The 16,057-nt window shown below is 42.7% G+C and overlaps 1 protein-coding gene across 4 annotated transcripts in view; it reads right to left on the bottom strand.

The window, feature by feature from the left end:
• TSHZ2 (teashirt zinc finger homeobox 2) overlaps nucleotides 1-16,057 on the bottom strand; it is a 430,136-nt gene that overhangs the window by 174,530 nt on the left and 239,549 nt on the right. The gene's annotated exons all lie outside the window — the stretch shown is intronic.

Genomic DNA, 16,057 nt, shown 5'->3' with positions numbered 1-16,057 from the left:
AAATAAGATGACAGGTGACCTCTGCCATCCCAAGTTCCCCACTTAGACGAAGGGCTTCCGATACGGAGCGGAATAGCAACTGGATCTACACTTTCATGAACTGCAAGCAATGGACACGGGAAAAAGCCAAATGATGTCTTTTGTGCTGTCTCATGCCCCCCCCCCTTTCCTTAATTGACAGGAGTCACAAATCTTCATAAATGCCTAGGATCCCAAGTTAATAATTTTCACGTTTAAGGAGTATCACTCCGATGCTCCGACGGTGGGACAGCCACTAAATTCACAGGTAGGACTTTCGAGAAAGCTGGGTGGCAATTCAAATCCTACAAAGACACATCTCTCCAGAGAAGGACGTTGGCTCATAAGAAAACTAGACTTGACCCTTGGCATCTCTGTGGTAAGGTTTCCCAAGACTCTGGGACATACTGGCATAAGATTATCTTAAAAAAATCATTTTTGAGAGCTCACAGGTAGTTTAGATGCATCGCCATTATATTTTTGGTAGCCAGTGTCTTTTTGTTATAACATTTTTATTTGTAGAGAGTCGCACAGGAGGAAGAGAGATTATGGAGTATCGAATAAAATCTTCCATTGATAGCTGAAAAATTATGTAAGCTCGGCAAACATAATGATTTTAAAATAATAGCAAATGGTGTCGGAATGGGAGATTTGGGGAATATCCTATTATTCTCAAACAGGTTTATGAAGACCTTTTCAGACAAGGCTGAAAATGCCCTCTCGATCTTGCCTGTAATTTCAAATGCTTTGTGATTTGTGGGTACCCGTCATGAGATGCCAATTATACGTTTGATTTGTAGATGCAAAATGCTATTGGGGATGCATGCCTTCCCTTCTCTGAGAGGATTTAGGACCAGTAATTGCATAGGGAAAATGAAGGCATGAGAGAGCGGGTGCATAGGGAATTAATGGGCAAATATCCATCAACAGAGATGGGGAAAGTGACTATTTATGCCCATGTGTTCATTTCCTTCACCTGGCCTTTTCAGAGCCACGTGGATAAAATATAACTAAAGAAGTACCAAAGCAAGGGAGGGTCAGTCTTAGATTTGCAAGGCTTGCATGATCTCAGTGCAATGTCTTCTTTCCTTGCGAGCCTCTCTCTCCCCTCTTAGTGCAGGTGGGCCCTTGGGAGAATCCCTAGGGTGGGGCTGTATTTCCTTTCACCAGTGAGAAAGCTTGGAAAAGAGAGATCAGGCATGGAGGTCTGTCCTGGGAGGCAGGCAGTGGGAGTTAGAAGAGAAGGGGGTTTTGTTGGGAATAAGGCAGCTCCAGGCAGGAACTCTGAAGGCTCAGTAAATAGTCATTGAGCAGTTACTACCTCCTAGGAGCTCTGTTGACCACCGCAAATGCCTTCTTTCATTTTGTCTGATTATCTGCATGAAGTAGGAACTATGACAAAACTGTGGCTCTAAGGTTAAGAAATTTGCCCAAGGCCACAGAGCTAGTGTCCCGGAATCATGACATGTCTCCGGTCTGTTTGACGGGAGAATCTGTGGTCCTCACCACCCCACTCCACTTTCTACGACCAACCTCACCAATAAGAAAACTTTGCGGTGACCCAAAAGTCAAAGGTTCATTGAAATATCACTAAATAGATAGTCACTTTGGAGGGGAGAATTATGGGAATGCTGGAGACAAGACCCCATGATTTCAGAGGCATGATACGGGGTGCCTGGGGGGCTCAGTTGGTTAAGCATCTGATTCTTGATTTCGGCTCAGTCATGATCTCAGGGTGGTGAGCTCAAGCCCTGAGTCAGGCTCTGTGCTCAGTGGGGAGTCTGCCTGAGGTTCTCTTTCTCCTTCTCCCCCTGCCCCTCCCCCCTGTGCACACTCTCTCTCAAATAAATAAATAAATAAATAAATAAATAAATAAATAAATAAATTTTTTTTTTTAAAAACAAGTCATGATACCATAAAACAAGACAAAATGTAAAAACAGTTTAGCCACTAGCTTTGTGGTTGTGCTCATTTACTGTATTGTTACTGGTGGTGTGTTTTTGCTTTCCTAGCAAGCTGACAAGTGGATTTTTCATTAAACTGGTGTTGCTGGTCTCTAGTTCCATAAATTGATTTAAAGAAACAAAAGCTACTCAATCTAGTTGAACAACCATTAATCAGTGGTCACTTCTTGCAAGAAAAACCCGTTTAAAATAACTGGATGACTAAATTAGACCACCCCCCTCATCCTCGTTGCATTTGCTTGTTCCAGGACTAATTTGTATGTTTGCAAATTAGTATTTGGTATGTTAGTGATATCATTAAGCTCAAGGAGAAAGCCTGTTATAAAATTAATAAATGAGTTGTTACAGAGCCAAGCAAAATACTCCAAAGAGTCAGGCAAATTTTATCAATCAAACAGGGTCACCTTTGAGAATTCAAAGGGCTTTATTGCTTAAAAACTGGGACAACACTCATTAGCCAAGGCTGTTCCAGGCCAACCGAGACATACAGTTACCACATCCATGAGCAATGTGATCCCAGCATCATAGCAACGCACACAGAGCCAGTGAAAAAAATCTAGCAGGGAAAAAGAGGTCTTTCCATCACCACAGTGGGTTAAGAGTGTGGTGAGGTTTTACGCATCTCAGTTTTTGTTGTGCCTAGCACAGGGCCTGACACTTGGTCGGAAGCAATTCATGTTATTGGGTGGTTTGTATGTGCGTGTGTGTAAAATATGTGTGCATGTGTGTATGTATTTACACGGGTGTATGCGTGCATGTGCACCCTCCCCCCCATAATCTGCCCAGCCAATATAGTCATTTTCACACAAGGAGAAAGGAAGTGTTTTTGTTTTTTGTTTTTTTTCCCTGCTGACATTTGGAAGCTGAGCTTTCCGGACCAGCTCAGCTTCACAATCTACTTTGTCCTTCTAAATGGATTCCCCAGAAGAAAAGTCAGAGACAGCAAATGCCTCCCCCACAATACAGATAAAATTTTCTGCTTAATTAGGCATTGACATGTTTACTATAACCTTTACAGAAGAGTAACTCGTGCTGAGAGACCCTTTTTGTCTGTTTTCTTCTGCAGAACAGACTAAATCTCATGCACCCGATAAGGTAACGCATTGAAAGGCTTTATAAAAAAAGTGCCAAAGCATCCGTCAAAGTGAGTGTATTTTAATGATGGCTGAGGGTTCCAAGGAGTTTTTAAAAACACATTTTAATATTATACATTTAAAACCGTTCGCTTGACTTAAGTGATTTTGTTTGCCACCGGCAGCTGATGCCAGAGGAAAGACAGCCAGAATATGGGTGATCTGGGTGCGTAATGAGTATCTGTCTCTCTCTCTCTATCGATGATTTGCTTAATAAGATTGCATCAAGTGTAAATCTTGGTAAAGTGGATGAGTGGCAAGTTTATTCTTATGAACACTTATTTAACAAAAGCAAATGATCTCAATTATGCCAAGACACAATAAAAAGAACTGTTCTCTGGAGACCCTCCTTGTGGATCTCAGGTTCAAGATCAAACTCCACGGTGGCAAGCATCTCCCTTTCCAACCTAAATTTCTAATCTCGTCCCTTGCCGCTGCCGAATTCTGGCCACACGAAGCTTGCGCATCCCCAGGACGGCTAATTCCTAAGCACACCCTCTCAGTGCTCTAAGTGATTGACTGAAGGGATCATTTCCCTTGCACCCCATGGCCACCGCACTGACTGTGCCACCATTATTGTTCACTAGGGTGAGGAAGTGGGCTTCCTGCTTCTATTTCCTCCAGGCTGTTTTTCAGAGAACGGTGAGAATATTCTTTCTCAAAAGAATTATTCTCAAAAAGAATAAGGTATTGGGTGGTAACATTGTTCTGTTTTAACTCCTGCAGTGTCTTTGTGCTGCACTAAAAATGAAATCCAAACCCTTAGCATGGTCTATAGAGCTTGCAGGACTGGGCCTTTACCTCCCTGCTCCATTATCCCGTACCCTCACCCTACTATCCATGCCTGAGGCATAAGAGCCTACTCGCTCCTTCCTGAACCTGCCAATCCCTTCCCTGATGTGGTTCTTTGCAGCTGCAGACCTCTCTGCTCGGAAAGTTCTTCCTTTGGACCTTCAAATGGTGATTCCTTTTCACTCTTCAGGTCTATGCTTACAGGGCCCCTTTTGGAGAAGCCTGTCCCGACCAGTCTCCCCTTCTCTGCCTAACTCCAGATCACATCCACCTACTTATTGAGATCCCCGTAGCACCTACCCTACTCTGAAATCATCTTGTTTTCCCATTGATTGCTTGTCTCCTCCCAGTAAATGCAACGATGAAATGTTTGTCCCCCATGAAGATGGAGACCTTGCTTCTCCCAGCGCTTAGACTGCACCCTGGCACAGAACGGTGCCCACAAATCATCTGAACGGATGAATGAATATACAATGCAAAGGGATTATTCCAGTTGCAAACCCTGCCCCCATGTCCCCGGTTGGTGCAGGTGGCACCTGAGATGGGCAATGCTCCCTCCCCTCCCCTTCAATATAGATCAGGTGTGAATTACAACCATCCTGACCGGCTCCTCTCAATGATAAAACCAGAACATCCCCATAAATCATCTTTTCAGACCAACACAGCCACCAAAGTTCTTGTTGCCAGAAATCCCTGAGCTGTGAATTTAAACTTTTAAGTAGGAAGACTGAAAATAAGCATCAAGACTGCAAAGCATCAGAAAATGCACTCTTAATGTGAGCAGACTTTGATTCAAAAAAGACTCACACGTGGGAACTTTGAAAGTATGGACCAATTTTGTCACGAATATAGTACATTAGCTGTTCCACGATATAGACCCCACAAATATTAGGGCGGTCTTCTCCTGAATTCTTGATTTTACAAACAAATGTCACTAGAGGAATATATTTTACCTGCTGTGAGCTTTTTACCCTATTAGTGTATGGCTAAGATTCAGAACTAAACCCTTAAATTTTAGAAATTTCCTCTTTTATCAAAGGTTAAAAAAAAAGAGAAACAATTTTTTTTTTTAAATTACCACCTCAATTGTTCCAAGAATGTCTCTTCAGAATGACTTAAATGAAATTGTGCAAAATAATTCATGGGTTGCACGATGTTAGATAACAGATTTTTTGCTAGGCGTACATTTTTGCCATTGCCTTAAAAATCCACCATAGAGTGTTTACTGTAAAAACACTGACAGTTTTTAAAGCGGCAGTAGAGCTGGAGACGGTGATTGCCCTAGAAGAATATAAAATTCAAGAAGGCTGATTTTCAAAAACTAAACCAGAACTCAACCAAGACCTCATTTAAAAACACATCCAGTGGTTACAGGATCATTTTCACCCATCTACCCCACTAAATGACAGTTTAAAATCACCCAAAGATTCCACAGTGCGCAGGGCAGATGTCAATGAAGGGACTGTGAGAATTTCTTGCCTTGTACCCAGTAGGCATGCTACATGATGACACAGAGGAAGGCCTCCCTGTCACGAGTCTCTAGTGTTTTGGTGACTGTGGTCTCGAAATCCGTGAATATGTATATTATTATTGGCACTAATTGGCACTCTTGTTGGCAGGCTAAGGAGAAAAGAGGGTTTAGTTCAAGGAGACTGAGCCACTTCCCATGGTGGCCAGGCCCGGAGTGAGGGCCCTGTGGAGTGCCGTGCTGGGGGGTCCGCAGCTCTGTGCTTCAGCAGGTGGTGGGCTAGAGGGCCGTGGGGGCCCGGACACCATTCAGGAGCATAGGCTTCACTTTCTGAGAATCTGGGTACCCCTGAACCCAGGCTCCATCTCCCTTCAGACTGGGGAAATCGTCGAAGCTCACGCACCTTTCTAAACGGGACAGTTTTCAACAGGAAAAGTAAAATTCACGGCATATGGATTTTTATCCCTGTCGCACTACACACAACTCATTCACCTAAAGGCAACTTGTACACATGGGTCCAGAGAGAAGGGCTTTTTCCCTCTATCTGAAGGTCGGAACCGAACAAAGAGAAATCCCTATTTAAAGAATGTTGGAGAGGGGCTGGGTGCAGCCGTGGGGGGTGGGGGTGGGGGCTTCTTCCCAGCCCGTAAGGCTCTCTAGAGATGGACCGAGAGCTTTCTGAAGGCCATCAAGAACAACACATCTCTTTTATTATTTCCTGTAGACCATTCGGTTAATGGGAACATTTTCCTTGCACAATGAGATGCCTAACAGGTGGGGTCTGTGTGAAGCAAAAACTGTCCATTTAGTTAACGTCTTCTTGTTGTGGGCACTTTCCTGAGCCTGCTTCAGAGCCCTTTGCACCATAAAGCTGTTTTCTAATCACGCTCTGTGTCTTCCTCCACATCTTGGTCATTAGCAAAAAAAGGACGAAGTGAGGTTACATCAGGGGAAGTGGATACTTTGTCATTCCCTTGTGGTTCATCTGTTTATTCATTTAATCAAGAAATATTTATTCTGCAGCTACCACATGGGAGAAATTTTGTCAAATTTTACTGGAACGCCCGTCACGGCTGTTCTCCAAAGGCCGAGGAGAAGTAGAGGGATGAGTTAGGCAGAGACGTCAGATGCCGCGCGGTTGGGGAGAATGAGGTCATGGAAAGGTCAGGCATTGCTGGAGGTGGCCAGGTAACTTAAGTGGGCAAAGTAGGCCAGATGGAAGAAGAAGAATCCTCAGTTGCAAAGGTGAATGGTGCTGGCACTCGTCTAGATAGAGAGACGCAGAGGAGCTTTGTGCAGTGGAAAATTTACATCACCGGGAAAGGAAGCCTGCCCACCTCACAGGGCTCTGCTGGGACACAGAAAGTGGATGGTAAACCCTCGCTGCGTAAAGGTTGGTCCTTGGAGTGGCAGCAGCATCACCTGGGAATGGGGTTAGAAATGCAGACTCTCGACCCCAGCCCATGCCTACAGAGGAAGAAGCAGTTCACAAGATCCCTCGGGGATTCCTCCACCACGCAAACAAGTTTGAGAAGCCCTGCCGTGAACAGCAAAACTGTTCATTAGTAGCAAGATATTTAGCAATCTGCTTCTCTCTGTGTTCATATGCGTATGTGGGTACTGGCTCTGTGAGAAGACAAGGCTGTTTTGAGAGGGCCAGCCCTTTGCCTCTCCAAGGGCGAAAAGATGAAATACCTGGGGCTTCGACCACTGCTCCCAGTTTACACTGGAAAGCATGGAGCAAGAGGAAAACAAAAGTCACTGATTCAAGGACTGACCAGTTAATGAAGAAAGAGGAGGGCCCATGGGCCATGGCATCAGGCAGATCTCTGTTCAAATCTGCCACTTCCTGCTTCATGTGATCTTGGGAAAGTTGCTAAAACTGTCGGAGGCTCAGCTTCCTCATCTATAAAATGGGAATATAGTGTCTACTTCATAGGAAAGAGGAGTATCAAATATGATGAAATATGTAAACCACCAAGGCTGTAAGACATCCTCCCAACTTCCCTGGCTGTCCTAGGCGTTTTATAAACACCGCATAGCCTCACCTCCCACCTGAACCTACAGACGGCTGACATCAGTTGACTTTGGCATCTTTTTATCCCTAAATCCTATTCGAAGCCAACAGCTTTTGGATGATATTTGCATGAGATGTGAACCAGCTTTTTTATGTGTCATGCATAAGAAAAGAGCTTCCTCCAGCTTGGGGTTTGTTACTTAACATTAAATCATTCTTACAAGGAGCCAGTGGTATGTGTGCTGGGAGCTTCCACAAGTTATTACGTCATTACCCATAATGATCATGTCTGCAGTCCTTGAGAAATAAAGCAACCCACCCTCGGAGGGGAAAGGTCTATGTTGGAGGCCTTGGGCTTTGCACTGAGAGAAATGACTAATGCTCAAAGCAGAAGGTCTAGAAAAACCCTCTGCATTTAGTTACCTACAATATCAGTCCAGTGTATAGTCTTACTGGGAAATGTCCTGGTGACAATTTTTAAAAGCAGAAAGAGAAAATATTCATGGAGGAGGGTTAGAAGGGGCTAGTTCATCAGCTTTCTGGTGGTTCCAGTTTAGAAGCCATTATCCTTATATTATCTTCACGCCAAGAGAGCCATAAATCAGGAGCAGGGGATAAAACGAAATGAAACGAAATAGGGACAAAGAAACTACACAATAGAACTGAGGCTTTCCTCGGAAATTAAGATGTTTTAGGCTTTGACTTTTCAAATGGTAACAACCGTTTTCAGCAAAATGTGCATCATGATTTTCTATACATTTTCCTCACATAGGGAGATAGAAACACACTCATGTATATAGTTATTTCCAAGACTGGAAAGTTTGGAGGGTTTTTTTTTTCCCCAAGAAAAGGGACAGTGAATCATTGTCCAGAATGCCCTTCAGAAAGTATATGAAGCTGAGGCACCATCTGTATTTTTTCAGACATATATTCCCATTTTACTTGAAATAACATCAGTGCAGCCATCCCACGGAGTGAGAAGGTGATTTTGTTCCCTTCTTGCCTGGCCTGAAGTCAAATGTTTTTTTCTTTTTTTCCCTTTCTTTCTTTCTTTCTTTCTTTTTTTTTTTTTTTGGCAAATGCTGCATCTTTCTTTGAAATATTTCATGCAGATAATGGATAATGACCACTTCTCATTGCTTTTTCTCGAAGACGTCTAACTGCATTAGCCAAGAACGGAGAAATTTTAACTTGCTTCTTTTGCTAAGTTCATGGCTGTGACCACTTCCCATTAAGAAAGAGAGAGGGAGAAAAAAAAAAAAAGAAAGAAAGAGAGAGGGAGAGAAAGAAAGAGAGAGAGAAAGAAAAGCTTACTCTTCCCTCAGAGAAGCTAAACTGGCACTGACAGAAAGCGATCTGGCCTTTGCTTTCCTGGTGAGTCTTTGCTGTCTCTAGAATCACAGAAGTCTGAGGTGGAAAGACCTTCCGTATCTTATGGCCAATCCGGCTTTAGCCAGAGAAGGATTTCCTTGTCCTGGTGTTCTTCATTTCTACAATTAATGGACCTTCCCACTCTTCTTTGTGTTGGATTCCCCACCAACATGATCATTATGACCAGCCTGGCTATGAGTACTGCCATTCTTTGCCACCCTACCCCTTAGGAGTCGAGCCAGGTTTCCACCATGATACAACTGGATCAAATCTAAGGATGGGGGAAAGCTTTTAGCTCAAGCTTTCATGATGTGCTTTCATCATTTTATTCACACGTTAGTCAAGTAACCGCTCAACATATACTTGAACGTCTTCAGTAATGGAGAACTCCCAGCTTTGAAGCAGCTCATTCTCTGTTAAAAAAGAAATACTAATAACTAACATCTACTGAGAGCAAATGTACAAGTAAGAGCTAGTGGGCTAATTTTTTATATGTGTTACGTTATTTGATCCCCACAACACTATATGTCTTTCCAATTCTGTCTTCACAGACGATGACATTAAATTGCTGAGAATGTTAATTACATCTCCAGAGTCACATAGCTGAATTGGGACTTGAATCTGGATCTGTCGAGCTGTATGATCTATGCTGGATTCGTCTTTTTCCCTCACTCCCTGTATCTAATTTGTCAGCCAGGCATGTCAATTCTATTTCCAAAATAAATCTAAACTCTGCATGCTGTTATCCATGTCCACATCACTGCCTTGGTTCAGGCTGCCATTAGTTCCTCTCTGGTAGATATGGTGGCCTTCTCAATTGGTGGCCAGTCTTGCTCTCCTACAGTCCGTCAATCTGTGTGACTGGGACTGGGACCTGCTAAACGGAGACCCAAGTTCCTTTGCGTAACCCCTCTCCATGGCTTCCCTTGGCCCTCAGGTTCACGCTCCCTAATGCAGCCTGCAGGTTCTGACCTGTCCTCTTTCCATTTCACACCCCCTCTCATCAGTGTCCCCTTGCTGAGGTCTAGAGCCAAAATTCTCCCCACCTATTTCTGAACTCACCAAATTCTTTGCTCCTCTAAGACCTTTGAAATTCTGATCCTCGTACATGGAAGATCTCCTTCTTTTGTTATGTCTAATTCTTTCTCCGTCTTTCAGTGTCAGCTCAAAGCCCTGTCTTCAGAGGGGTCATCCCTGATCACTGTAACCACCGCTCACTCCCCCCAAATCCCCAATTGCTAAAGTTACAGCCCACCACTGTTTCTTGTACAGTTTTTATCTCAATTTGCAACTATTTTATTCTCCTATTTACTGGGTTGTTTGGCTTTCCAATGGGACCGTAAGTCCCCCAAGGGCAGATGGAGTCTATCTTGTTCACCACTGTTTTCCATTGCTATCCAGGGCCCAACTTGTTCAAACATTTGTTGAATATAGGAAGAAATGAATGAATGGCTGGACTGAGAAATGAATGAGTGAGCGCGATTGCATCAGGAAAGAACAGTTTTCTCTAGCTTTCACAAACTTAGATTTTACTCATTGGTTCCAACCCACTTTCAAGCCATAGAGAACAACAAAAAGATTTTTTAACAGGATATCCCTTTGGATGGTTGAGGTTCCACACAGGGTGGGCTGTTCCTCCTGGGAGGCAGAGTAAGTCAGGGACAGCCATAACAGTGCGGATTCAGGAGCACTGAAAAGACCCTTTCCTCCTCAACTCTGAAACCTTTCACACTCTACTTCCTGCGTCAAACCCTACAATTAGACTCTTGTTGATTTGGCATGAGGCACACCGAGAACTCATCCCCTGTAAAAATATAAAGACTCTTATTTCACTTTGGCACTTTAGGGTGAATGAGTTTATCAGATCATTTCCTGGGAGCTGGTTTCTGTAGAAGAACGTGGGACCCCAAGAGCCAGCTGGCTCATCAACAGACTCTAACTGAGGGGTTCTTAACCTGCAGCAAGTTTGCCCCCAAAGGGACATTTGGCAAAGTCTGAAGACATCTTTGGTTGTTACAACTGGAGAAGAGGTTCTACTGACAAGTAGTGAATACAGAGGCCAGGGGATGCTGTTAAACACCCTACAAGGCACATGACAGTCCCCTACAACAAAGAAGTATTTAGACCCAAATGTCAAAAGTTAAAAAAAATGCTGCAGAGTCAAGGTCAGCTGCAGTTTCGGGAATTGGTGATAAGGAAAGAGGATACTCGTCCTGTGTCTAGTTGTCAGTGAAGCAAGGGGCTGCCTGGAGGAGAATGCTCAGTGCCATTAAGGGAAAATCAGAAAGCAAAGTGTGGGCATCCCCTTCACGGTTATTACGACATGGAAGCAAAGAGCACAATGTCTACAGCAAGGCTGCCCAGGTTCAAATCCCACCTCTGCCCCATCTCACATTGTCATCTTGAGCAAACTAACCAGCTCTGTGGGTTTCACTCTCTTCATCTATAAATTGGAGGTAATAATAGTACCTGCCTCAAAGATGACTATGAGATTTGAGATAATTGGAAAGAACTTAGAATGCCTGGTAATAGTAAGCACTCCATATATGCCCCCTTTCATTATTGCAAGAAAAAAGACCTAGCCACAAAGAGCAACGCTATGGGGCTGGATTTCTCAGGATTTTAGTATTTGTTCTTTCAAGTGTTGGTTGAAAAACAAAAAATCCATCATGTTCTTAGCATTATTTTCAATCAATTCCTTCTGGATTCATTTAAATCCCCTTATCAGATTGAGTATTTTTATACTACAAGAAAGAAACAAACAAAAAAGTTAATGATGAAAGGGATTAGCATTTCTAAATAACTCCGGTAACTTTGTCAAATAAATCCTGACCTATTTCAGTTCTTAATTAACTAGGTTAGCTTTTAAATGAGGCAACTTATATAAAACAGCAAGTCTGATCTGGGGCCAAATCCCCACTGGACAGTTGGATGAAGCAGTTCTTGGAAATGACCCAAATTCTGGGAGATACAGAGGTCTTGTGATCTTTTTGAATCGATGGTTTGAATAATCTAATAGAAAATTCTCTCAGGTTTTCTGACTCTTCGATTTTAGGTGAGGGTTGGTTTAAGATGGCCTTTCCAAGACTTGTCACCTTTTCTCGATCTCTGCCTATAAAGGAGATAGGTAAATAGGAAAAGTCTTGAGGTTACTATGTCAGCACCCACTAAATAGTACCAAATTAGCCACTGTCTCAGGAGAGGACAGTGGGAGAAGTCACTACCTGGTGATCTAATATCGTCCAATGATGAGCACGGATAGACGGCTCATAATACAGCCACTATCTTGTTTTTGGTATTCGTTCTGGCCTTTTTCTCTGTTTTATGTATTTTCCTCTACTTTGTAAATCTTCTGATATTGGTCAGCCAGCTCCTGAACCACATTCATGAAAGTGGAATTCTCCTAAAAAATTATAATATCTGTATTTTTTCCCCCTTAACAACAACAAAAAAGACAGTGTTCAGCTAATTGGTTAGTTTGCTTTTGGGTGTCAAAGGTAATTTTTCTCTTCCTGGAGAAATTACAAGAAAAAGAACCAGAACTTTCTGAATTGGAGGAGGACGGTTAAGCATGGGTTGGAACATTGGAAAAACATCTTATTTGCAGTGTCTAACATCTTCGAATGACTCTTGAGAGATAAAAGGCAAATTAGCAGGTACACCTTAGAGTTTCAAAGAGGACATTGGTGGCCTTTCCAGGTCATGTCAATTTTTTGTTACTTCTCGATGTTTAAAAATGAACTTTGTTAATTCTTGGGCAATGCTGAAAAATTATCAGTGTTCCCAGATACATTATAATAAACAATGTGGTTGCTCCCCAATCTATTAAGTATGGGCGGGGTTGGTGCCACCCAGGTCTGTGTGGGTACAACCTAATCACATTGTCTAATTTGTCTAACATAATCACATTGCAATAGTGGCTCATTTAGGTGATTTCAGCCTAACCTAAGCCAACAGGGGATCAACACTCTCAGTCTAATTTGATGGTTAAGAAAGTAATGGTCTCTCCCTTTCCTTCTTCCCATTCTTATACATGAATATATAATCGTATAAATTGCTAGTAGCAATTTTGCTACATTGAGGGAAGCCTAAGGACTAAGCTAACACACCAGAGCATAGAGCCAAGAAAATTACAATAAACTGGAGCTAGAACCTTGATCAGACTCCACCAGAAGCCTTGTTGTCTTTGTACTTTGAAATTTCATGAGCAAATAATCCTCTTTACTGCTTAAGATAGTTTGGGGGGTGTTGCTTGCACACCGAGCTAAGAGCTTCATGATAAAGCTATTAATCTGTGCACATTTCATAGTCTTCTGGTAGTTATTACTTTATAAATGAGATACATTTTTTATCAGTACATGTACATTAGCCTTGCTATGTACTAACATCGTTTTATTTGTTGGTATGTATATTCTTTTGCCCTCAACAACGATTATGACCTTTTCTTTCTTTTTTCTTTTTTTTGGTTTGACAAAGTATAAGGGAATCCCCTTTTACTATTTGGTCCCTTAATTATCCATGATGATAAGAAGGTCAATGCTGTAAAAGTTGGGATTCATGTTTCTAATCAAGCACCTAACCCATTATTAGTTACACTTTGACTATTCTGAATTCTGAACCCACCTTACATGCCATCTCTGCCCTGAGATCTTTTTCCAAGCTCCCAGAGTACAATCTCCCTTTCTCTGTAGATCCATAGGACTTTACCTATATCTTCTACTGGACAAATCAAATTGTGATTCTTTTTTTTTTTTTAAAGACTTTTATTTATTTATTTGACGGAGAGAGACACACAGAGAGAGGGAACACAAGCAGGGGGAGTGGGAGAGGGAGAAGCAGGCTTCCCGCCGAGCAGGGAGCCCGATGCGGGGCTCGATCCCAGGACCCTGGGATCATGACCTGAGCCGAAGGCAGATGCTTAACGACTGAGCCACCCAGGCGCCCCTCAAATTGTGATTCTTGATCTCACTTCCCAGATGGTAAACTCTTTAAAAGCAAGGAGGTTATTGGTGTTTATCTTCATGTACCTAGCACTGGGAGTTTGGGGCACACAATAAGGGCTCCATAAATGTTCTCTTTCTTTGCTTATTTTGTCTTCTACAACTTTACACATGATCTTGTACATAGTACTTCAGAATATTGCTTAAATAGAATAGCAGAGACAATGGTTACCCAAGGAGGGTCCCAGCCCCCAAGTGCACACTGAATTAGAGACACACATGGGTTCCCACCACTCTTCCTGGTGATACCTAACACACTCTTGATGACTCAGCTGGGGGTGATTTTGCCCCCTAGGGACATTTGGCAACATGTGGGGAGATGGAGTGGGTATGATGCTGGCATCTAGTGGGTGGAGGCCAGAGATACTGCTAAGCATCCTACAATGCATATAACAGCCCCCACAGCAAAGAATGATCTGGCCCAAATGTCAGTACTGTCAAGACTGAGAGACCCCGACTTGTAAATCTTTCTCTCCGATTTGAACATGAGCCCCGTGAATGCATTCCTGTGTCCCCAGTGCGAATCACAGTTCTTGAGGGGACAATTGTCTACTTTGCCAGAATGCTCTCTACCCTCCACTGTGGGCCACTTTGGTGGGGGTGTTCTGTCCCCATCCATTGTCTCTCTGCTTTTGCAACTGGGTGAGTTAATAACTGAAATCATCTCCCCCCTTAAACTGAAAACATCTCCTTTGTTAAAATAGGTAATGTAACTGATTTTATTTTTTAAGGCATAAGATCAACTTTGGGACTGATGTAGTTATAACACTGTCAGAGCTGGGCTGTATAAATCTGCTCCCATCCTGGGGTGCCTGGGTGGCTCAGTCGGTTACATGTCTGCCCTTGGCTCAGGTCATGATCCCCAGGTCCTGGGATTGAGCCCTGATCAGTCTCTCTGCTCAGCAGGCAGTCTGCTTCTCCCTCTCCCTCTGCTCTCCCCCTGCTTGTGCTCTCTCTCTCAAATAAATAAATAAAATCTTAAAAAAAAAAATCTGCTCCCTTCTAGGCACATTGGGAAGGAGACAGCAGGACATAGATTTTGGTCCTTGGGAGATTAATTTAATGAGACTCCAGTGCACCTGGACTATTTTCCAATAAGAACAATCCAGATTGTGTATGTGTTTAAATGTTTGGTATTTTGTTTAAAGAGCAGGGAGGTAGAACAAAAACATAAGAATTTTCTCTTTTCTTTTCTTTCCTTTTTATTTTATTTTATTTTATTTTATTTTATTTTATTTTATTTACTTATTTTTAGTATGGGCACACTATTGCAGCTTGGCCAATCAGACTGTTGCTCCATAGAATTCAATTTCTTTTTTTTTAAGAATCCATTTATTGATCTATTTTAGAGAGAGAGCAGGAGCAGGTGGAGGAGCAGAGAGAGAGAGGGAGAGAAGCAGACTCCCCACTGAAGGTGGAGCCCAATGTGGGGCTCACTCGCATGAGCCTGAGAACACAACCTGAGCTGAAATCAAGAGTTGGACATTCAACAGACTGAGCCACCCAGGTGCCCCTAGAATTCAAATTTGGACCCCATGACTCAAGCATGGAAAATGGTTGGAGTGGATCCATCTTGACAAGAGCATCAGGAAGAGGTCATCCTTTGATTCTGTCTCCTTGATCTTCAGGGCCACACTGGCTTCTTCTCTTTCAGTGATCTGTTCCATGCTCCTTCTAACACATTGCTTGTTTTGACTCAAGTTAGCCAGAGATAATATTTCTTGCTCACAACGAAAGACACCACTGGCTAACAGATGGAGCTCAATACATACTTTGAGTAAAAGAATGAATTTGTTCTAACTCTAACAAAGTGACTTCTTTGCATGTCAGAATAAAACGAGCTCAAGGTCTTGGTGCCATTGTTTGGCATTCAGTAGAGGGTGGTTTAATTGTTCATAGACAAATGGGCAGACCATAACACAATGCTAGTAAGAGCACCTTATTTCTGGAAATCAGAAATTTCCCTCCAAAGCCAGACTCCCCTCCATCCAGATGTACATTTTTCCATAGAGCCTGGCTGTATGTATGGGTCTGCCTTGAAAATGCTTTTTAGAAACATATCATCCCCCAATGACTTGAATGTACCCATCTAGGGTATGTTTCCAGCGCTCATAGTCTATTGTGTCAATAATCTGCATATTTAAGAGTCCCCACATGCTCATTGAGACGATAGATGGGGCTGGTACAGTCTACTGGGTCAAAAATCTGCTTTAAATAGTCTATATACACAGTCGGTTGAGTAAATAACAGCATTTTCAAAAAGCCCCTAAATATATAATAACATGATAAATCGC

Source organism: Zalophus californianus, chromosome 8, assembly GCF_009762305.2.
Source record: "Zalophus californianus isolate mZalCal1 chromosome 8, mZalCal1.pri.v2, whole genome shotgun sequence".
NCBI classification, from domain to species: Eukaryota; Metazoa; Chordata; class Mammalia; order Carnivora; family Otariidae; genus Zalophus; species Zalophus californianus.
This window is presented reverse-complemented; position numbering and strand designations above follow the sequence as displayed.